General features: G+C 45.6%; 33 non-coding genes across 33 annotated transcripts; all 33 read left to right on the top strand.

The window, feature by feature from the left end:
• Positions 1-114: 114 nt before the first annotated feature.
• On the top strand, positions 115-204 carry trnar-ucu (transfer RNA arginine (anticodon UCU)). Its single transcript is given in 2 exon segments — positions 115-151; positions 169-204. It is a non-coding gene; the product is annotated as a tRNA-Arg (tRNA).
• A 101-nt stretch (positions 205-305) lies between these two features.
• trnat-agu (transfer RNA threonine (anticodon AGU)) lies at positions 306-379 on the top strand. Its single transcript has one exon. It is a non-coding gene; the product is annotated as a tRNA-Thr (tRNA).
• Positions 380-827: 448 nt separating this feature from the next.
• Positions 828-901, top strand: trnat-ugu (transfer RNA threonine (anticodon UGU)). The gene has a single exon. It is a non-coding gene; the product is annotated as a tRNA-Thr (tRNA).
• A 97-nt stretch (positions 902-998) lies between these two features.
• trnat-cgu (transfer RNA threonine (anticodon CGU)) lies at positions 999-1,072 on the top strand. Its single transcript has one exon. It is a non-coding gene; the product is annotated as a tRNA-Thr (tRNA).
• Positions 1,073-2,212: 1,140 nt separating this feature from the next.
• trnar-ucu (transfer RNA arginine (anticodon UCU)) lies at positions 2,213-2,302 on the top strand. Its single transcript is given in 2 exon segments — positions 2,213-2,249; positions 2,267-2,302. It is a non-coding gene; the product is annotated as a tRNA-Arg (tRNA).
• A 101-nt stretch (positions 2,303-2,403) lies between these two features.
• trnat-agu (transfer RNA threonine (anticodon AGU)) lies at positions 2,404-2,477 on the top strand. The gene has a single exon. It is a non-coding gene; the product is annotated as a tRNA-Thr (tRNA).
• Positions 2,478-2,926: 449 nt separating this feature from the next.
• trnat-ugu (transfer RNA threonine (anticodon UGU)) lies at positions 2,927-3,000 on the top strand. The gene has a single exon. It is a non-coding gene; the product is annotated as a tRNA-Thr (tRNA).
• Positions 3,001-3,097: 97 nt separating this feature from the next.
• On the top strand, positions 3,098-3,171 carry trnat-cgu (transfer RNA threonine (anticodon CGU)). Its single transcript has one exon. It is a non-coding gene; the product is annotated as a tRNA-Thr (tRNA).
• Positions 3,172-4,311: 1,140 nt separating this feature from the next.
• Positions 4,312-4,401, top strand: trnar-ucu (transfer RNA arginine (anticodon UCU)). The gene is given in 2 exon segments: positions 4,312-4,348; positions 4,366-4,401. It is a non-coding gene; the product is annotated as a tRNA-Arg (tRNA).
• Positions 4,402-4,502: 101 nt separating this feature from the next.
• On the top strand, positions 4,503-4,576 carry trnat-agu (transfer RNA threonine (anticodon AGU)). Its single transcript has one exon. It is a non-coding gene; the product is annotated as a tRNA-Thr (tRNA).
• Positions 4,577-5,024: 448 nt separating this feature from the next.
• Positions 5,025-5,098, top strand: trnat-ugu (transfer RNA threonine (anticodon UGU)). The gene has a single exon. It is a non-coding gene; the product is annotated as a tRNA-Thr (tRNA).
• A 96-nt stretch (positions 5,099-5,194) lies between these two features.
• On the top strand, positions 5,195-5,268 carry trnat-cgu (transfer RNA threonine (anticodon CGU)). Its single transcript has one exon. It is a non-coding gene; the product is annotated as a tRNA-Thr (tRNA).
• Positions 5,269-7,122: 1,854 nt separating this feature from the next.
• trnat-ugu (transfer RNA threonine (anticodon UGU)) lies at positions 7,123-7,196 on the top strand. Its single transcript has one exon. It is a non-coding gene; the product is annotated as a tRNA-Thr (tRNA).
• Positions 7,197-7,293: 97 nt separating this feature from the next.
• On the top strand, positions 7,294-7,367 carry trnat-cgu (transfer RNA threonine (anticodon CGU)). The gene has a single exon. It is a non-coding gene; the product is annotated as a tRNA-Thr (tRNA).
• A 1,140-nt stretch (positions 7,368-8,507) lies between these two features.
• Positions 8,508-8,597, top strand: trnar-ucu (transfer RNA arginine (anticodon UCU)). The gene is given in 2 exon segments: positions 8,508-8,544; positions 8,562-8,597. It is a non-coding gene; the product is annotated as a tRNA-Arg (tRNA).
• Positions 8,598-8,698: 101 nt separating this feature from the next.
• Positions 8,699-8,772, top strand: trnat-agu (transfer RNA threonine (anticodon AGU)). The gene has a single exon. It is a non-coding gene; the product is annotated as a tRNA-Thr (tRNA).
• A 448-nt stretch (positions 8,773-9,220) lies between these two features.
• On the top strand, positions 9,221-9,294 carry trnat-ugu (transfer RNA threonine (anticodon UGU)). Its single transcript has one exon. It is a non-coding gene; the product is annotated as a tRNA-Thr (tRNA).
• Positions 9,295-9,391: 97 nt separating this feature from the next.
• On the top strand, positions 9,392-9,465 carry trnat-cgu (transfer RNA threonine (anticodon CGU)). The gene has a single exon. It is a non-coding gene; the product is annotated as a tRNA-Thr (tRNA).
• A 1,140-nt stretch (positions 9,466-10,605) lies between these two features.
• Positions 10,606-10,695, top strand: trnar-ucu (transfer RNA arginine (anticodon UCU)). Its single transcript is given in 2 exon segments — positions 10,606-10,642; positions 10,660-10,695. It is a non-coding gene; the product is annotated as a tRNA-Arg (tRNA).
• Positions 10,696-10,796: 101 nt separating this feature from the next.
• On the top strand, positions 10,797-10,870 carry trnat-agu (transfer RNA threonine (anticodon AGU)). The gene has a single exon. It is a non-coding gene; the product is annotated as a tRNA-Thr (tRNA).
• A 449-nt stretch (positions 10,871-11,319) lies between these two features.
• trnat-ugu (transfer RNA threonine (anticodon UGU)) lies at positions 11,320-11,393 on the top strand. The gene has a single exon. It is a non-coding gene; the product is annotated as a tRNA-Thr (tRNA).
• A 97-nt stretch (positions 11,394-11,490) lies between these two features.
• On the top strand, positions 11,491-11,564 carry trnat-cgu (transfer RNA threonine (anticodon CGU)). Its single transcript has one exon. It is a non-coding gene; the product is annotated as a tRNA-Thr (tRNA).
• A 1,140-nt stretch (positions 11,565-12,704) lies between these two features.
• On the top strand, positions 12,705-12,794 carry trnar-ucu (transfer RNA arginine (anticodon UCU)). Its single transcript is given in 2 exon segments — positions 12,705-12,741; positions 12,759-12,794. It is a non-coding gene; the product is annotated as a tRNA-Arg (tRNA).
• A 101-nt stretch (positions 12,795-12,895) lies between these two features.
• Positions 12,896-12,969, top strand: trnat-agu (transfer RNA threonine (anticodon AGU)). Its single transcript has one exon. It is a non-coding gene; the product is annotated as a tRNA-Thr (tRNA).
• A 449-nt stretch (positions 12,970-13,418) lies between these two features.
• On the top strand, positions 13,419-13,492 carry trnat-ugu (transfer RNA threonine (anticodon UGU)). Its single transcript has one exon. It is a non-coding gene; the product is annotated as a tRNA-Thr (tRNA).
• A 97-nt stretch (positions 13,493-13,589) lies between these two features.
• trnat-cgu (transfer RNA threonine (anticodon CGU)) lies at positions 13,590-13,663 on the top strand. The gene has a single exon. It is a non-coding gene; the product is annotated as a tRNA-Thr (tRNA).
• A 1,140-nt stretch (positions 13,664-14,803) lies between these two features.
• Positions 14,804-14,893, top strand: trnar-ucu (transfer RNA arginine (anticodon UCU)). The gene is given in 2 exon segments: positions 14,804-14,840; positions 14,858-14,893. It is a non-coding gene; the product is annotated as a tRNA-Arg (tRNA).
• Positions 14,894-14,994: 101 nt separating this feature from the next.
• Positions 14,995-15,068, top strand: trnat-agu (transfer RNA threonine (anticodon AGU)). Its single transcript has one exon. It is a non-coding gene; the product is annotated as a tRNA-Thr (tRNA).
• Positions 15,069-15,517: 449 nt separating this feature from the next.
• On the top strand, positions 15,518-15,591 carry trnat-ugu (transfer RNA threonine (anticodon UGU)). Its single transcript has one exon. It is a non-coding gene; the product is annotated as a tRNA-Thr (tRNA).
• A 97-nt stretch (positions 15,592-15,688) lies between these two features.
• trnat-cgu (transfer RNA threonine (anticodon CGU)) lies at positions 15,689-15,762 on the top strand. The gene has a single exon. It is a non-coding gene; the product is annotated as a tRNA-Thr (tRNA).
• Positions 15,763-16,902: 1,140 nt separating this feature from the next.
• On the top strand, positions 16,903-16,992 carry trnar-ucu (transfer RNA arginine (anticodon UCU)). Its single transcript is given in 2 exon segments — positions 16,903-16,939; positions 16,957-16,992. It is a non-coding gene; the product is annotated as a tRNA-Arg (tRNA).
• A 624-nt stretch (positions 16,993-17,616) lies between these two features.
• trnat-ugu (transfer RNA threonine (anticodon UGU)) lies at positions 17,617-17,690 on the top strand. The gene has a single exon. It is a non-coding gene; the product is annotated as a tRNA-Thr (tRNA).
• Positions 17,691-17,787: 97 nt separating this feature from the next.
• On the top strand, positions 17,788-17,861 carry trnat-cgu (transfer RNA threonine (anticodon CGU)). Its single transcript has one exon. It is a non-coding gene; the product is annotated as a tRNA-Thr (tRNA).
• Positions 17,862-18,178: the final 317 nt, after the last annotated feature.

Consider the following 18,178-nt stretch of genomic DNA (forward strand, 5'->3'; position numbering starts at 1 on the left):
GAGGTACAAATAGTGACTGTAACTCTTGGGCTTAAATATACAAAAGCTCATAATAATACTTTAAATCTGTCTTCCTCCAGGTTTATGTGCAAAACATCAAGGGGCTTTGCTATTGGCTCTGTGGCGCAATGGATAGCGCATTGGACTTCTAGATTATGAAACGAAGCGATTCAAAGGTTGTGGGTTCGAGTCCCACCAGAGTCGTAGCCTTTTAGCTCTGATGGCCCTTCTTCACGGTTTTCTTCTCACATTGTTGTATCTGCTCATACTTTGACTGTCCGTTCCGCAAGCCACTGGAGGAAGGTGGCGCCGTGGCTTAGTTGGTTAAAGTGCCTGTCTAGTAAACAGGAGATCCTGGGTTCGAATCCCAGCGGTGCCTTTAGCTTGTTGCCAGCTATGGTCTAATTCTGTGGCTCTTTCTCTGTTGATATGTGCTACGTCCCGATAATTCATGGTTGTTGCGACAGCTGTCTCTTTTTAGTGAAAAGACCTAGCCAGTGTTTCCCAATCCTGGTCCTCGGGCACCCCCTCCCAGAAAGTTTTAGATGTCTCCTTATTTAAAACACCTGATTCGACTCATCAGCCTCCTTCCAAAATGGTAAACATGTGTCCCTAACAAGCTGATGAGTTAATTCAGGTGTGTTAAATAAGGAGACATCTAAAACTTTCTGGGAGGGGGTGCCCGAGGACCAGGGTTGGGAAACACTGACCTAGACGATGGGCAAAACTTTCCAGAAAACTTGCAAATGGACCATTCCAGTTTTTTGAAACTCTTTAGCCTAAAGCCTTCATTGATAAGACTTGACTCCGTCAGCTTGTCCTGTGAGGGCGCCATGGCTTACCTGGTCAAAGCGCCTGTCTTGTAAACAGGAGATCCTGGGTTCAAATCCCAGTGGTGCCTTCTGTAAGTGGTCGTGGTCTCTTACCCCCACTCAGTCGTTTTCTTTGTCAGATTGTTGTATCTCTTCACACTGTGACTCACCCTCTCACATTGCGTAGGCGCTGTGGCTTAGTTGGTTAAAGCGCCTGTCTCGTAAACAGGAGGTCCTGGGTTCGAATCCCAGCGGTGCCTTTAGTCTGTGGCCAGCTAAGTGCTGTCTTTGACGGATGAAGTGCAACCCACTTGATAATTCAAGGTTCTTATGAGAGCTCTCGTAACGTTCTGATAGTTTTGCTAAATGACCAATCCAATTCATGGACACTCATAAGCCTTCACTGATAGGACTTAATTCCTTAAGCAAACCCTTTTAGGGCACTATGGCTTGTGCATGGCTTTAGGCTCAAGGGTGCCCATGGCCATAGCACCTGCCTTGTGGAGAAAAGGTTCTGGGTTCAAATCCCAGTGGTACCTTCCAACAATAATTGTAGGCTTTGGGCTTAATTAAAGGCGGAAGGGTCTACGGTTATATTTGTGTTTCTTATACCTGTCTATATTAAAAGATAGTTTGAAAATTTTAGGATGCCCTGACGTAGGTGTAAATGTCCATGTCTTGTCAACAAATTGTTCAAACCCAGCCATTCCTTCTTTTCTGCGGCTCCGCTCTCCGGTTTACATGGAAGGCAGAAGGTTCCAGGAGAAAATATGACTGACATGTTGCCGTTTTGAATAGACTTGAAGCCATGTGACGTTAGGGTGCCCAGTAACAACTGGTCAAAGAGCCTATCTTGTCAACAGACTGTTCAAATCCACGCCATGCCTTTCTTTCAACGGCTGTGCTTTCCGATCTACATTAAAGGAAGGAGGTCTACAGGGAAATCCAACTTTCTTGTACTTGGCTTTATTCAAATAATGCTATGCAATTTTAGGATGCCCTGGCATAGCTGTGCAGTTATCATGTCTTGTAAACAGATTGTTCAAATCCCGGGATTCCATCATTTCAGCGGCTGTTCTCTCTGGTCTACATGAAAGGCAGGAGGTCCTGTAGTAGGGAACATGAAAGACTTGTTTGCGTTTTCAAAAGATCCAAAGACTTGTGACGTTAGGTTTCACAGCATTAGCTGGTCAAAGCGCCTGTCCTTTAATCTGGAGGTCCTGAAATCGGATCCCAGAACTGCCTCCCATTTGACAATTGTGCTCACTGTCATATGTAAAGAGCAGGAGGTACAAATAGTGACTGTAACTCTTGGGCTTAAATATACAAAAGCTCATAATAATACTTTAAATCTGTCTTCCTCCAGGTTTATGTGCAAAACATCAAGGGGCTTTGCTATTGGCTCTGTGGCGCAATGGATAGCGCATTGGACTTCTAGATTATGAAACGAAGCGATTCAAAGGTTGTGGGTTCGAGTCCCACCAGAGTTGTAGCCTTTTAGCTCTGATGGCCCTTCTTCACGGTTTTCTTCTCACATTGTTGTATCTGCTCATACTTTGACTGTCCGTTCCGCAAGCCACTGGAGGAAGGTGGCGCCGTGGCTTAGTTGGTTAAAGTGCCTGTCTAGTAAACAGGAGATCCTGGGTTCGAATCCCAGCGGTGCCTTTAGCTTGTTGCCAGCTATGGTCTAATTCTGTGGCTCTTTCTCAGTTGATATGTGCTACGTCCCGATAATTCATGGTTGTTGCGACAGCTGTCTCTTTTTAGTGAAAAGACCTAGACCAGTGTTTCCCAATCCTGGTCCTCGGGCACCCCCTCCCAGAAAGTTTTAGATGTCTCCTTATTTAAAACACCTGATTCGACTCATCAGCCTCCTTCCAAAATGGTAAACATGTGTCCCTAACAAGCTGATGAGTTAATTCAGGTGTGTTAAATAAGGAGACATCTAAAACTTTCTGGGAGCGGGTGCCCGAGGACCAGGGTTGGGAAACACTGACCTAGACGATGGGCAAAACTTTCCAGAAAACTTGCAAATGGACCATTCCAGTTTTTTGAAACTCTTTAGCCTAAAGCCTTCATTGATAAGACTTGACTCTGTCAGCTTGTCCTGTGAGGGCGCCATGGCTTAGCTGGTCAAAGCGCCTGTCTTGTAAACAGGAAATCCTGGGTTCAAATCCCAGTGGTGCCTTCTGTAAGTGGTCGTGGTCTCTTACCCCCACTCAGTCGTTTTCTTTGTCAGATTGTTGTATCTCTTCACACTGTGACTCACACTCTCACATAGCGTAGGCGCTGTGGCTTAGTTGGTTAAAGCGCCTGTCTCGTAAACAGGAGGTCCTGGGTTCGAATCCCAGCGGTGCCTTTAGTCTGTGGCCAGCTAAGTGCTGCCTTTGACGGATGAAGTGCAACCCCCTTGATAATTCAAGGTTCTTATGAGAGCTCTCGTAACGTTCTGATAGTTTTGCTAAATGACCAATCCAATTCATGGACACTCATAAGCCTTCACTGATAGGACTTAATTCCTTAAGCAAACCCTGTTAGGGCACTATGGCTTGTGCCTGGCTTTAGGCTCAAGGGTGCCCATGGCCATAGCACCTGCCTTGTGGAGAAAAGGTTCTGGGTTCAAATCCCAGTGGTACCTTCCATCAATAATTGTAGGCTTTGGGCTTAATTAAAGGCGGAAGGGTCTACGGTTATATTTGTGTTTCTTATACCTGTCTATATTAAAAGATAGTTTGAAAATTTTAGGATGCCCTGACGTAGGTGTAAATGTCCATGTCTTGTCAACAAATTGTTCAAACCCAGCCATTCCTTCTTTTCTGCGGCTCCGCTCTCCGGTTTACATGGAAGGCAGAAGGTTCCAGGAGAAAATATGACTGACATGTTGCCGTTTTGAATAGACTTGAAGCCATGTGACGTTAGGGTGCCCAGTAACAACTGGTCAAAGAGCCTATCTTGTCAACAGACTGTTCAAATCCACGCCATGCCTTTCTTTCAACGGCTGTGCTTTCCGATCTACATTAAAGGAAGGAGGTCTACAGGGAAATCCAACTTTCTTGTACTTGGCTTTATTCAAATAATGCTATGCAATTTTAGGATGCCCTGGCATAGCTGTGCAGTTATCATGTCTTGTAAACAGATTGTTCAAATCCCGGGATTCCATCATTTCAGCGGCTGTTCTCTCTGGTCTACATGAAAGGCAGGAGGTCCCGTAGTAGGGAACATGAAAGACTTGTTTGCGTTTTCAAAAGATCCAAAGACTTGTGACGTTAGGTTTCACAGCATTAGCTGGTCAAAGCGCCTGTCCTTTAATCTGGAGGTCCTGAAATCGGATCCCAGAACTGCCTCCCATTTGACAATTGTGCTCACTGTCATATGTAAAGAGCAGGAGGTACAAATAGTGACTGTAACTCTTGGGCTTAAATATACAAAAGCTCATAATAATACTTTAAATCTGTCTTCCTCCAGGTTTATGTGCAAAACATCAAGGGGCTTTGCTATTGGCTCTGTGGCGCAATGGATAGCGCATTGGACTTCTAGATTATGAAACGAAGCGATTCAAAGGTTGTGGGTTCGAGTCCCACCAGAGTCGTAGCCTTTTAGCTCTGATGGCCCTTCTTCACGGTTTTCTTCTCACATTGTTGTATCTGCTCATACTTTGACTGTCCGTTCCGCAAGCCACTGGAGGAAGGTGGCGCCGTGGCTTAGTTGGTTAAAGTGCCTGTCTAGTAAACAGGAGATCCTGGGTTCGAATCCCAGCGGTGCCTTTAGCTTGTTGCCAGCTATGGTCTAATTCTGTGGCTCTTTCTCTGTTGATATGTGCTACGTCCCGATAATTCATGGTTGTTGCGACAGCTGTCTCTTTTTAGTGAAAAGACCTAGCCAGTGTTTCCCAATCCTGGTCCTCGGGCGCCCCCTCCCAGGGAGTTTTAGATGTCTCCTTGTTTAAAACACCTGATTCGACTCATCAGCCTCCTTCCAAAATGGTAAACATGTGTCCCTAACAAGCTGATGAGTTAATTCAGGTGCGTCAAACAAGGAGACATCCAAAACCCCCCGGGAGGGGGCGCCCGAGGACCAGGGCCGGGAAACACCGACCCAGACGATGGGCAAAACTTTCCAGAAAACTTAAAAATGGACCATTCCAGTTTTTTGAAACTCTTTAGCCTAAAGCCTTCATTGATAAGACTTGACTCCGTCAGCTTGTCCTGTGAGGGCGCCATGGTTTAGCTGGTCAAAGCGCCTGTCTTGTAAACAGGAGATCCTGGGTTCAAATCCCAGTGGTGCCTTCTGTAAGTGGTCGTGGTCTCTTACCCCCACTCAGTCGTTTCTTTGTCAGATTGTTGTATCTCTTCACACTGTGACTCACACTCTCACATAGCGTAGGCGCTGTGGCTTAGTTGGTTAAAGCGCCTGTCTCGTAAACAGGAGGTCCTGGGTTCGAATCCCAGCGGTGCCTTTAGTCTGTGGCCAGCTGAGTGCTGTCTTTGACGGATGAAGTGCAACCCCCTTGATAATTCAAGGTTCTTATGAGAGCTCTCGTAACGTTCTGATAGTTTTGCTAAATGACCAATCCAATTCATGGACACTCATAAGCCTTCACTGATAGGACTTAATTCCTTAAGCAAACCCTGTTAGGGCACTATGGCTTGTGCCTGGCTTTAGGCTCAAGGGTGCCCATGGCCATAGCACCTGCCTTGTGGAGAAAAGGTTCTGGGTTCAAATCCCAGTGGTACCTTCCATCAATAATTGTAGGCTTTGGGCTTAATTAAAGGCGGAAGGGTCTACGGTTATATTTGTGTTTCTTATACCTGTCTATATTAAAAGATAGTTTGAAAATTTTAGGATGCCCTGACGTAGGTGTAAATGTCCATGTCTTGTCAACAAATTGTTCAAACCCAGCCATTCCTTCTTTTCTGCGGCTCCGCTCTCCGGTTTACATGGAAGGCAGAAGGTTCCAGGAGAAAATATGACTGACATGTTGCCGTTTTGAATAGACTTGGAGCCATGTGACGTTAGGGTGCCCAGTAACAACTGGTCAAAGAGCCTATCTTGTCAACAGACTGTTCAAATCCACGCCATGCCTTTCTTTCAACGGCTGTGCTTTCCGATCTACATTAAAGGAAGGAGGTCTACAGGGAAATCCAACTTTCTTGTACTTGGCTTTATTCAAATAATGCTATGCAATTTTAGGATGCCCTGGCATAGCTGTGCAGTTATCATGTCTTGTAAACAGATTGTTCAAATCCCGGGATTCCATCATTTCAGCGGCTGTTCTCTCTGGTCTACATGAAAGGCAGGAGGTCCCGTAGTAGGGAACATGAAAGACTTGTTTGCGTTTTCAAAAGATCCAAAGACTTGTGACGTTAGGTTTCACAGCATTAGCTGGTCAAAGCGCCTGTCCTTTAATCTGGAGGTCCTGAAATCAGATCCCAGAACTGCCTCCCATTTGACAATTGTGCTCACTGTCATATGTAAAGAGCAGGAGGTACAAATAGTGACTGTAACTCTTGGGCTTAAATATACAAAAGCTCATAATAATACTTTAAATCTGTCTTCCTCCAGGATTATGTGCAAAACATCAAGGGGCTTTGCTATTGGCTCTGTGGCGCAATGGATAGCGCATTCGACTTCTAGATTATGAAACGAAGCGATTCAAAGGTTGTGGGTTCGAGGCCCACCAGAGTCGTAGCCTTTTAGCTCTGATGGCCCTTCTTCAGGGTTTTCTTCTCACATTGTTGTATCTGCTCATACTTTGACTGTCCGTTCCGCAAGCCACTGGAGGAAGGTGGCGCCGTGGCTTAGTTGGTTAAAGTGCCTGTCTAGTAAACAGGAGATCCTGGGTTCGAATCCCAGCGTTGCCTTTAGCTTGTTGCCAGCTATGGTCTAATTCTGTGGCTCTTTCTCTGTTGATATGTGCTACGTCCCGATAATTCATGGTTGTTGCGACAGCTGTCTCTTTTTAGTGAAAATACCTAGACCAGTGTTTCCCAATCCTGGTCCTCGGGCACCCCCTCCCAGAAAGTTTTAGATGTCTCCTTATTTAAAACACCTGATTCGACTCATCAGCCTCCTTCCAAAATGGTAAACATGTGTCCCTAACAAGCTGATGAGTTAATTCAGGTGTGTTAAATAAGGAGACATCTAAAACTTTCTGGGAGGGGGTGCCCGAGGACCAGGGTTGGGAAACACTGACCTAGACGATGGGCAAAACTTTCCAGAAAACTTGCAAATGGACCATTCCAGTTTTTTGAAACTCTTTAGCCTAAAGCCTTCATTGATAAGACTTGACTCCGTCAGCTTGTCCTGTGAGGGCGCCATGGCTTAGCTGGTCAAAGCGCCTGTCTTGTAAACAGGAGATCCTGGGTTCAAATCCCAGTGGTGCCTTCTGTAAGTGGTCGTGGTCTCTTACCCCCACTCAGTCGTTTTCTTTGTCAGATTGTTGTATCTCTTCACACTGTGACTCTCCCTCTCACATTGCGTAGGCGCTGTGGCTTAGTTGGTTAAAGCGCCTGTCTCGTAAACAGGAGGTCCTGGGTTCGAATCCCAGCGGTGCCTTTAGTCTGTGGCCAGCTAAGTGCTGTCTTTGACGGATGAAGTGCAACCCCCTTGATAATTCAAGGTTCTTATGAGAGCTCTCGTAACGTTCTGATAGTTTTGCTAAATGACCAATCCAATTCATGGACACTCATAAGCCTTCACTGATAGGACTTAATTCCTTAAGCAAACCCTTTTAGGGCACTATGGCTTGTGCATGGCTTTAGGCTCAAGGGTGCCCATGGCCATAGCACCTGCCTTGTGGAGAAAAGGTTCTGGGTTCAAATCCCAGTGGTACCTTCCATCAATAATTGTAGGCTTTGGGCTTAATTAAAGGCGGAAGGGTCTACGGTTATATTTGTGTTTCTTATACCTGTCTATATTAAAAGATAGTTTGAAAATTTTAGGATGCCCTGACGTAGGTGTAAATGTCCATGTCTTGTCAACAAATTGTTCAAACCCAGCCATTCCTTCTTTTCTGCGGCTCCGCTCTCCGGTTTACATGGAAGGCAGAAGGTTCCAGGAGAAAATATGACTGACATGTTGCCGTTTTGAATAGACTTGAAGCCATGTGACGTTAGGGTGCCCAGTAACAACTGGTCAAAGAGCCTATCTTGTCAACAGACTGTTCAAATCCACGCCATGCCTTTCTTTCAACGGCTGTGCTTTCCGATCTACATTAAAGGAAGGAGGTCTACAGGGAAATCCAACTTTCTTGTACTTGGCTTTATTCAAATAATGCTATGCAATTTTAGGATGCCCTGGCATAGCTGTGCAGTTATCATGTCTTGTAAACAGATTGTTCAAATCCCGGGATTCCATCATTTCAGCGGCTGTTCTCTCTGGTCTACATGAAAGGCAGGAGGTCCCGTAGTAGGGAATATGAAAGACTTGTTTGCGTTTTCAAAAGATCCAAAGACTTGTGACGTTAGGTTTCACAGCATTAGCTGGTCAAAGCGCCTGTCCTTTAATCTGGAGGTCCTGAAATCGGATCCCAGAACTGCCTCCCATTTGACAATTGTGCTCACTGTCATATGTAAAGAGCAGGAGGTACAAATAGTGACTGTAACTCTTGGGCTTAAATATACAAAAGCTCATAATAATACTTTAAATCTGTCTTCCTCCAGGTTTATGTGCAAAACATCAAGGGGCTTTGCTATTGGCTCTGTGGCGCAATGGATAGCGCATTGGACTTCTAGATTATGAAACGAAGCGATTCAAAGGTTGTGGGTTCGAGTCCCACCAGAGTCGTAGCCTTTTAGCTCTGATGGCCCTTCTTCACGGTTTTCTTCTCACATTGTTGTATCTGCTCATACTTTGACTGTCCGTTCCGCAAGCCACTGGAGGAAGGTGGCGCCGTGGCTTAGTTGGTTAAAGTGCCTGTCTAGTAAACAGGAGATCCTGGGTTCGAATCCCAGCGGTGCCTTTAGCTTGTTGCCAGCTATGGTCTAATTCTGTGGCTCTTTCTCTGTTGATATGTGCTACGTCCCGATAATTCATGGTTGTTGCGACAGCTGTCTCTTTTTAGTGAAAAGACCTAGCCAGTGTTTCCCAATCCTGGTCCTCGGGCACCCCCTCCCAGAAAGTTTTAGATGTCTCCTTATTTAAAACACCTGATTCGACTCATCAGCCTCCTTCCAAAATGGTAAACATGTGTCCCTAACAAGCTGATGAGTTAATTCAGGTGTGTTAAATAAGGAGACATCTAAAACTTTCTGGGAGGGGGTGCCCGAGGACCAGGGTTGGGAAACACTGACCTAGACGATGGGCAAAACTTTCCAGAAAACTTGCAAATGGACCATTCCAGTTTTTTGAAACTCTTTAGCCTAAAGCCTTCATTGATAAGACTTGACTCCGTCAGCTTGTCCTGTGAGGGCGCCATGGCTTAGCTGGTCAAAGCGCCTGTCTTGTAAACAGGAGATCCTGGGTTCAAATCCCAGTGGTGCCTTCTGTAAGTGGTCGTGGTCTCTTACCCCCACTCAGTCGTTTTCTTTGTCAGATTGTTGTATCTCTTCACACTGTGACTCACCCTCTCACATAGCGTAGGCGCTGTGGCTTAGTTGGTTAAAGCGCCTGTCTCGTAAACAGGAGATCCTGGGTTCGAATCCCAGCGGTGCCTTTAGTCTGTGGCCAGCTGAGTGCTGTCTTTGACGGATGAAGTGCAACCCCCTTGATAATTCAAGGTTCTTATGAGAGCTCTCGTAACGTTCTGATAGTTTTGCTAAATGACCAATCCAATTCATGGACACTCATAAGCCTTCACTGATAGGACTTAATTCCTTAAGCAAACCCTTTTAGGGCACTATGGCTTGTGCCTGGCTTTAGGCTCAAGGGTGCCCATGGCCATAGCACCTGCCTTGTGGAGAAAAGGTTCTGGGTTCAAATCCCAGTGGTACCTTCCATCAATAATTGTAGGCTTTGGGCTTAATTAAAGGCGGAAGGGTCTACGGTTATATTTTTGTTTCTTATACCTGTCTATATTAAAAGATAGTTTGAAAATTTTAGGATGCCCTGACGTAGGTGTAAATGTCCATGTCTTGTCAACAAATTGTTCAAACCCAGCCATTCCTTCTTTTCTGCGGCTCCGCTCTCCGGTTTACATGGAAGGCAGAAGGTTCCAGGAGAAAATATGACTGACATGTTGCCGTTTTGAATAGACTTGAAGCCATGTGACGTTAGCGTGCCCAGTAACAACTGGTCAAAGAGCCTATCTTGTCAACAGACTGTTCAAATCCACGCCATGCCTTTCTTTCAACGGCTGTGCTTTCCGATCTACATTAAAGGAAGGAGGTCTACAGGGAAATCCAACTTTCTTGTACTTGGCTTTATTCAAATAATGCTATGCAATTTTAGGATGCCCTGGCATAGCTGTGCAGTTATCATGTCTTGTAAACAGATTGTTCAAATCCCGGGATTCCATCATTTCAGCGGCTGTTCTCTCTGGTCTACATGAAAGGCAGGAGGTCCCGTAGTAGGGAACATGAAAGACTTGTTTGCGTTTTCAAAAGATCCAAAGACTTGTGACGTTAGGTTTCACAGCATTAGCTGGTCAAAGCGCCTGTCCTTTAATCTGGAGGTCCTGAAATCGGATCCCAGAACTGCCTCCCATTTGACAATTGTGCTCACTGTCATATGTAAAGAGCAGGAGGTACAAATAGTGACTGTAACTCTTGGGCTTAAATATACAAAAGCTCATAATAATACTTTAAATCTGTCTTCCTCCAGGATTATGTGCAAAACATCAAGGGGCTTTGCTGTTGGCTCTGTGGCGCAATGGATAGCGCATTGGACTTCTAGATTATGAAACGAAGCGATTCAAAGGTTGTGGGTTCGAGTCCCACCAGAGTCGTAGCCTTTTAGCTCTGATGGCCCTTCTTCACGGTTTTCTTCTCACATTGTTCTATCTGCTCATACTTTGACTGTCCGTTCCGCAAGCCACTGGAGGAAGGTGGCGCCGTGGCTTAGTTGGTTAAAGTGCCTGTCTAGTAAACAGGAGATCCTGGGTTCGAATCCCAGCGGTGCCTTTAGCTTGTTGCCAGCTATGGTCTAATTCTGTGGCTCTTTCTCAGTTGATATGTGCTACGTCCCGATAATTCATGGTTGTTGCGACAGCTGTCTCTTTTTAGTGAAAAGACCTAGACCAGTGTTTCCCAATCCTGGTCCTCGGGCACCCCCTCCCAGAAAGTTTTAGATGTCTCCTTATTTAAAACACCTGATTCGACTCATCAGCCTCCTTCCAAAATGGTAAACATGTGTCCCTAACAAGCTGATGAGTTAATTCAGGTGTGTTAAATAAGGAGACATCTAAAACTTTCTGGGAGCGGGTGCCCGAGGACCAGGGTTGGGAAACACTGACCTAGACGATGGGCAAAACTTTCCAGAAAACTTGCAAATGGACCATTCCAGTTTTTTGAAACTCTTTAGCCTAAAGCCTTCATTGATAAGACTTGACTCCGTCAGCTTGTCCTGTGAGGGCGCCATGGCTTAGCTGGTCAAAGCGCCTGTCTTGTAAACAGGAGATCCTGGGTTCAAATCCCAGTGGTGCCTTCTTTAAGTGGTCGTGGTCTCTTACCCCCACTCAGTCGTTTTCTTTGTCAGATTGTTGTATCTCTTCACACTGTGACTCACCCTCTCACATAGCGTAGGCGCTGTGGCTTAGTTGGTTAAAGCGCCTGTCTCGTAAACAGGAGATCCTGGGTTCGAATCCCAGCGGTGCCTTTAGTCTGTGGCCAGCTAAGTGCTGTCTTTGACGGATGAAGTGCAACCCCCTTGATAATTCAAGGTTCTTATGAGAGCTCTCGTAACGTTCTGATAGTTTTGCTAAATGACCAATCCAATTCATGGACACTCATAAGCCTTCACTGATAGGACTTAATTCCTTAAGCAAACCCTGTTAGGGCACTATGGCTTGTGCCTGGCTTTAGGCTCAAGGGTGCCCATGGCCATAGCACCTGCCTTGTGGAGAAAAGGTTCTGGGTTCAAATCCCAGTGGTACCTTCCATCAATAATTGTAGGCTTTGGGCTTAATTAAAGGCGGAAGGGTCTACGGTTATATTTGTGTTTCTTATACCTGTCTATATTAAAAGATAGTTTGAAAATTTTAGGATGCCCTGACGTAGGTGTAAATGTCCATGTCTTGTCAACAAATTGTTCAAACCCAGCCATTCCTTCTTTTCTGCGGCTCCGCTCTCCGGTTTACATGGAAGGCAGAAGGTTCCAGGAGAAAATATGACTGACATGTTGCCGTTTTGAATAGACTTGAAGCCATGTGACGTTAGGGTGCCCAGTAACAACTGGTCAAAGAGCCTATCTTGTCAACAGACTGTTCAAATCCACGCCATGCCTTTCTTTCAACGGCTGTGCTTTCCGATCTACATTAAAGGAAGGAGGTCTACAGGGAAATCCAACTTTCTTGTACTTGGCTTTATTCAAATAATGCTATGCAATTTTAGGATGCCCTGGCATAGCTGTGCAGTTATCATGTCTTGTAAACAGATTGTTCAAATCCCGGGATTCCATCATTTCAGCGGCTGTTCTCTCTGGTCTACATGAAAGGCAGGAGGTCCCGTAGTAGGGAACATGAAAGACTTGTTTGCGTTTTCAAAAGATCCAAAGACTTGTGACGTTAGGTTTCACAGCATTAGCTGGTCAAAGCGCCTGTCCTTTAATCTGGAGGTCCTGAAATCGGATCCCAGAACTGCCTCCCATTTGACAATTGTGCTCACTGTCATATGTAAAGAGCAGGAGGTACAAATAGTGACTGTAACTCTTGGGCTTAAATATACAAAAGCTCATAATAATACTTTAAATCTGTCTTCCTCCAGGATTATGTGCAAAACATCAAGGGGCTTTGCTATTGGCTCTGTGGCGCAATGGATAGCGCATTGGACTTCTAGATTATGAAACGAAGCGATTCAAAGGTTGTGGGTTCGAGTCCCACCAGAGGCGTAGCCTTTTAGCTCTGATGGCCCTTCTTCATGGTTTTCTTCTCACATTGTTGTATCTGCTCATACTTTAACTGTCCGTTCCGCAAGCCACTGGAGGAAGGTGGCGCCGTGGCTTAGTTGGTTAAAGTGCCTGTCTAGTAAACAGGAGATCCTGGGTTCGAATCCCAGCGGTGCCTTTAGCTTGTTGCCAGCTATGGTCTAATTCTGTGGCTCTTTCTCAGTTGATATGTGCTACGTCCCGATAATTCATGGTTGTTGCGACAGCTGTCTCTTTTTAGTGAAAATACCTAGACCAGTGTTTCCCAATCCTGGTCCTCGGGCGCCCCCTCCCGGAGAGTTTTAGATGTCTCCTTGTTTGAGACATCTGATTCGACTCATCAGCCTCCTTCCAAAATGGTAAACATGTGTCCCTAACAAGCTGATGAGTTAATTCAGGTGTGTTAAATAAGGAGACATCTAAAACTTTCTGGGAGGGGGTGCCCGAGGACCAGGGTTGGGAAACACTGACCTAGACGATGGGCAAAACTTTCCAGAAAACTTGCAAATGGACCATTCCAGTTTTTTGAAACTCTTTAGCCTAAAGCCTTCATTGATAAGACTTGACTCCGTCAGCTTGTCCTGTGAGGGCGCCATGGCATAGCTGGTCAAAGCGCCTGTCTTGTAAACAGGAGATCCTGGGTTCAAATCCCAGTGGTGCCTTCTGTAAGTGGTCGTGGTCTCTTACCCCCACTCAGTCGTTTTCTTTGTCAGATTGTTGTATCTCTTCACACTGTGACTCACCCTCTCACATTGCGTAGGCGCTGTGGCTTAGTTGGTTAAAGCGCCTGTCTCGTAAACAGGAGGTCCTGGGTTCGAATCCCAGCGGTGCCTTTAGTATGTGGCCAGCTAAGTGCTGTCTTTGACGGATGAAGTGCAACCCCCTTGATAATTCAAGGTTCTTATGAGAGCTCTCGTAACGTTCTGATAGTTTTGCTAAATGACCAATCCAATTCATGGACACTCATAAGCCTTCACTGATAGGACTTAATTCCTTAAGCAAACCCTTTTAGGGCACTATGGCTTGTGCCTGGCTTTAGGCTCAAGGGTGCCCATGGCCATAGCACCTGCCTTGTGGAGAAAAGGTTCTGGGTTCAAATCCCAGTGGTACCTTCCATCAATAATTGTAGGCTTTGGGCTTAATTAAAGGCGGAAGGGTCTACGGTTATATTTGTGTTTCTTATACCTGTCTATATTAAAAGATAGTTTGAAAATTTTAGGATGCCCTGACGTAGGTGTAAATGTCCATGTCTTGTCAACAAATTGTTCAAACCCAGCCATTCCTTCTTTTCTGCGGCTCCGCTCTCCGGTTTACATGGAAGGCAGAAGGTTCCAGGAGAAAATATGACTGACATGTTGCCGTTTTGAATAGACTTGAAGCCATGTGACGTTAGGGTGCCCAGTAACAACTGGTCAAAGAGCCTATCTTGTCAACAGACTGTTCAAATCCACGCCATGCCTTTCTTTCAACGGCTGTGCTTTCCGATCTACATTAAAGGAAGGAGGTCTACAGGGAAATCCAACTTTCTTGTACTTGGCTTTATTCAAATAATGCTATGCAATTTTAGGATGCCCTGGCATAGCTGTGCAGTTATCATGTCTTGTAAACAGATTGTTCAAATCCCGGGATTCCATCATTTCAGCGGCTGTTCTCTCTGGTCTACATGAAAGGCAGGAGGTCCCGTAGTAGGGAACATGAAAGACTTGTTTGCGTTTTCAAAAGATCCAAAGACTTGTGACGTTAGGTTTCACAGCATTAGCTGGTCAAAGCGCCTGTCCTTTAATCTGGAGGTCCTGAAATCGGATCCCAGAACTGCCTCCCATTTGACAATTGTGCTCACTGTCATATGTAAAGAGCAGGAGGTACAAATAGTGACTGTAACTCTTGGGCTTAAATATACAAAAGCTCATAATAATACTTTAAATCTGTCTTCCTCCAGGATTATGTGCAAAACATCAAGGGGCTTTGCTGTTGGCTCTGTGGCGCAATGGATAGCGCATTGGACTTCTAGATTATGAAACGAAGCGATTCAAAGGTTGTGGGTTCGAGTCCCACCAGAGTTGTAGCCTTTTAGCTCTGATGGCCCTTCTTCACGGTTTTCTTCTCACATTGTTCTATCTGCTCATACTTTGACTGTCCGTTCCGCAAGCCACTGGAGGAAGGTGGCGCCGTGGCTTAGTTGGTTAAAGTGCCTGTCTAGTAAACAGGAGATCCTGGGTTCGAATCCCAGCGGTGCCTTTAGCTTGTTGCCAGCTATGGTCTAATTCTGTGGCTCTTTCTCAGTTGATATGTGCTACGTCCCGATAATTCATGGTTGTTGCGACAGCTGTCTCTTTTTAGTGAAAAGACCTAGACCAGTGTTTCCCAATCCTGGTCCTCGGGCACCCCCTCCCAGAAAGTTTTAGATGTCTCCTTATTTAAAACACCTGATTCGACTCATCAGCCTCCTTCCAAAATGGTAAACATGTGTCCCTAACAAGCTGATGAGTTAATTCAGGTGTGTTAAATAAGGAGACATCTAAAACTTTCTGGGAGCGGGTGCCCGAGGACCAGGGTTGGGAAACACTGACCTAGACAATGGGCAAAACTTTCCAGAAAACTTGCAAATGGACCATTCCAGTTTTTTGAAACTCTTTAGCCTAAAGCCTTCATTGATAAGACTTGACTCTGTCAGCTTGTCCTGTGAGGGCGCCATGGCTTAGCTGGTCAAAGCGCCTGTCTTGTAAACAGGAGATCCTGGGTTCAAATCCCAGTGGTGCCTTATGTAAGTGGTCGTGGTCTCTTACCCCCACTCAGGCGTTTTCTTTGTCAGATTGTTGTATCTCTTCACACTGTGACTCACACTCTCACATAGCGTAGGCGCTGTGGCTTAGTTGGTTAAAGCGCCTGTCTCGTAAACAGGAGGTCCTGGGTTCGAATCCCAGCGGTGCCTTTAGTCTGTGGCCAGCTAAGTGCTGTCTTTGACGGATGAAGTGCAACCCCCTTGATAATTCAAGGTTCTTATGAGAGCTCTCGTAACGTTCTGATAGTTTTGCTAAATGACCAATCCAATTCATGGACACTCATAAGCCTTCACTGATAGGACTTAATTCCTTAAGCAAACCCTTTTAGGGCACTATGGCTTGTGCCTGGCTTTAGGCTCAAGGGTGCCCATGGCCATAGCACCTGCCTTGTGGAGAAAAGGTTCTGGGTTCAAATCCCAGTGGTACCTTCCATCAATAATTGTAGGCTTTGGGCTTAATTAAAGGCGGAAGGGTCTACGGTTATATTTGTGTTTCTTATACCTGTCTATATTAAAAGATAGTTTGAAAATTTTAGGATGCCCTGACGTAGGTGTAAATGTCCATGTCTTGTCAACAAATTGTTCAAACCCAGCCATTCCTTCTTTTCTGCGGCTCCGCTCTCCGGTTTACATGGAAGGCAGAAGGTTCCAGGAGAAAATATGACTGACATGTTGCCGTTTTGAATAGACTTGAAGCCATGTGACGTTAGGGTGCCCAGTAACAACTGGTCAAAGAGCCTATCTTGTCAACAGACTGTTCAAATCCACGCCATGCCTTTCTTTCAACGGCTGTGCTTTCCGATCTACATTAAAGGAAGGAGGTCTACAGGGAAATCCAACTTTCTTGTACTTGGCTTTATTCAAATAATGCTATGCAATTTTAGGATGCCCTGGCATAGCTGTGCAGTTATCATGTCTTGTAAACAGATTGTTCAAATCCCGGGATTCCATCATTTCAGCGGCTGTTCTCTCTGGTCTACATGAAAGGCAGGAGGTCCCGTAGTAGGGAACATGAAAGACTTGTTTGCGTTTTCAAAAGATCCAAAGACTTGTGACGTTAGGTTTCACAGCATTAGCTGGTCAAAGCGCCTGTCCTTTAATCTGGAGGTCCTGAAATCGGATCCCAGAACTGCCTCCCATTTGACAATTGTGCTCACTGTCATATGTAAAGAGCAGGAGGTACAAATAGTGACTGTAACTCTTGGGCTTAAATATACAAAAGCTCATAATAATACTTTAAATCTGTCTTCCTCCAGGATTATGTGCAAAACATCAAGGGGCTTTGCTATTGGCTCTGTGGCGCAATGGATAGCGCATTGGACTTCTAGATTATGAAACGAAGCGATTCAAAGGTTGTGGGTTCGAGTCCCACCAGAGGCGTAGCCTTTTAGCTCTGATGGCCCTTCTTCATGGTTTTCTTCTCACATTGTTGTATCTGCTCATACTTTGACTGTCCGTTCCGCAAGCCACTGGAGGAAGGTGTCGCCGTGGCTTAGTTGGTTAAAGTGCCTGTCTAGTAAACAGGAGATCCTGGGTTCGAATCCCAGCGGTGCCTTTAGCTTGTTGCCAGCTATGGTCTAATTCTGTGGCTCTTTCTCAGTTGATATGTGCTACGTCCCGATAATTCATGGTTGTTGCGACAGCTGTCTCTTTTTAGTGAAAATACCTAGACCAGTGTTTCCCAATCCTGGTCCTCGGGCACCCCCTCCCAGAAAGTTTTAGATGTCTCCTTATTTAAAACACCTGATTCGACTCATCAGCCTCCTTCCAAAATGGTAAACATGTGTCCCTAACAAGCTGATGAGTTAATTCAGGTGTGTTAAATAAGGAGACATCTAAAACTTTCTGGGAGGGGGTGCCCGAGGACCAGGGTTGGGAAACACTGACCTAGACGATGGGCAAAACTTTCCAGAAAACTTGCAAATGGACCATTCCAGTTTTTTGAAACTCTTTAGCCTAAAGCCTTCATTGATAAGACTTGACTCCGTCAGCTTGTCCTGTGAGGGCGCCATGGCTTAGCTGGTCAAAGCGCCTGTCTTGTAAACAGGAGATCCTGGGTTCAAATCCCAGTGGTGCCTTCTGTAAGTGGTCGTGGTCTCTTACCCCCACTCAGTCGTTTTCTTTGTCAGATTGTTGTATCTCTTCACACTGTGACTCACCCTCTCACATTGCGTAGGCGCTGTGGCTTAGTTGGTTAAAGCGCCTGTCTCGTAAACAGGAGGTCCTGGGTTCGAATCCCAGCGGTGCCTTTAGTCTGTGGCCAGCTAAGTGCTGTCTTTGACGGATGAAGTGCAACCCCCTTGATAATTCAAGGTTCTTATGAGAGCTCTCGTAACGTTCTGATAGTTTTGCTAAATGACCAATCCAATTCATGGACACTCATAAGCCTTCACTGATAGGACTTAATTCCTTAAGCAAACCCTTTTAGGGCACTATGGCTTGTGCCTGGCTTTAGGCTCAAGGGTGCCCATGGCCATAGCACCTGCCTTGTGGAGAAAAGGTTCTGGGTTCAAATCCCAGTGGTACCTTCCATCAATAATTGTAGGCTTTGGGCTTAATTAAAGGC

This window comes from Misgurnus anguillicaudatus, chromosome 9, assembly GCF_027580225.2.
Source record: "Misgurnus anguillicaudatus chromosome 9, ASM2758022v2, whole genome shotgun sequence".
In the NCBI taxonomy this organism is placed as follows: domain Eukaryota; kingdom Metazoa; phylum Chordata; class Actinopteri; order Cypriniformes; family Cobitidae; genus Misgurnus; species Misgurnus anguillicaudatus.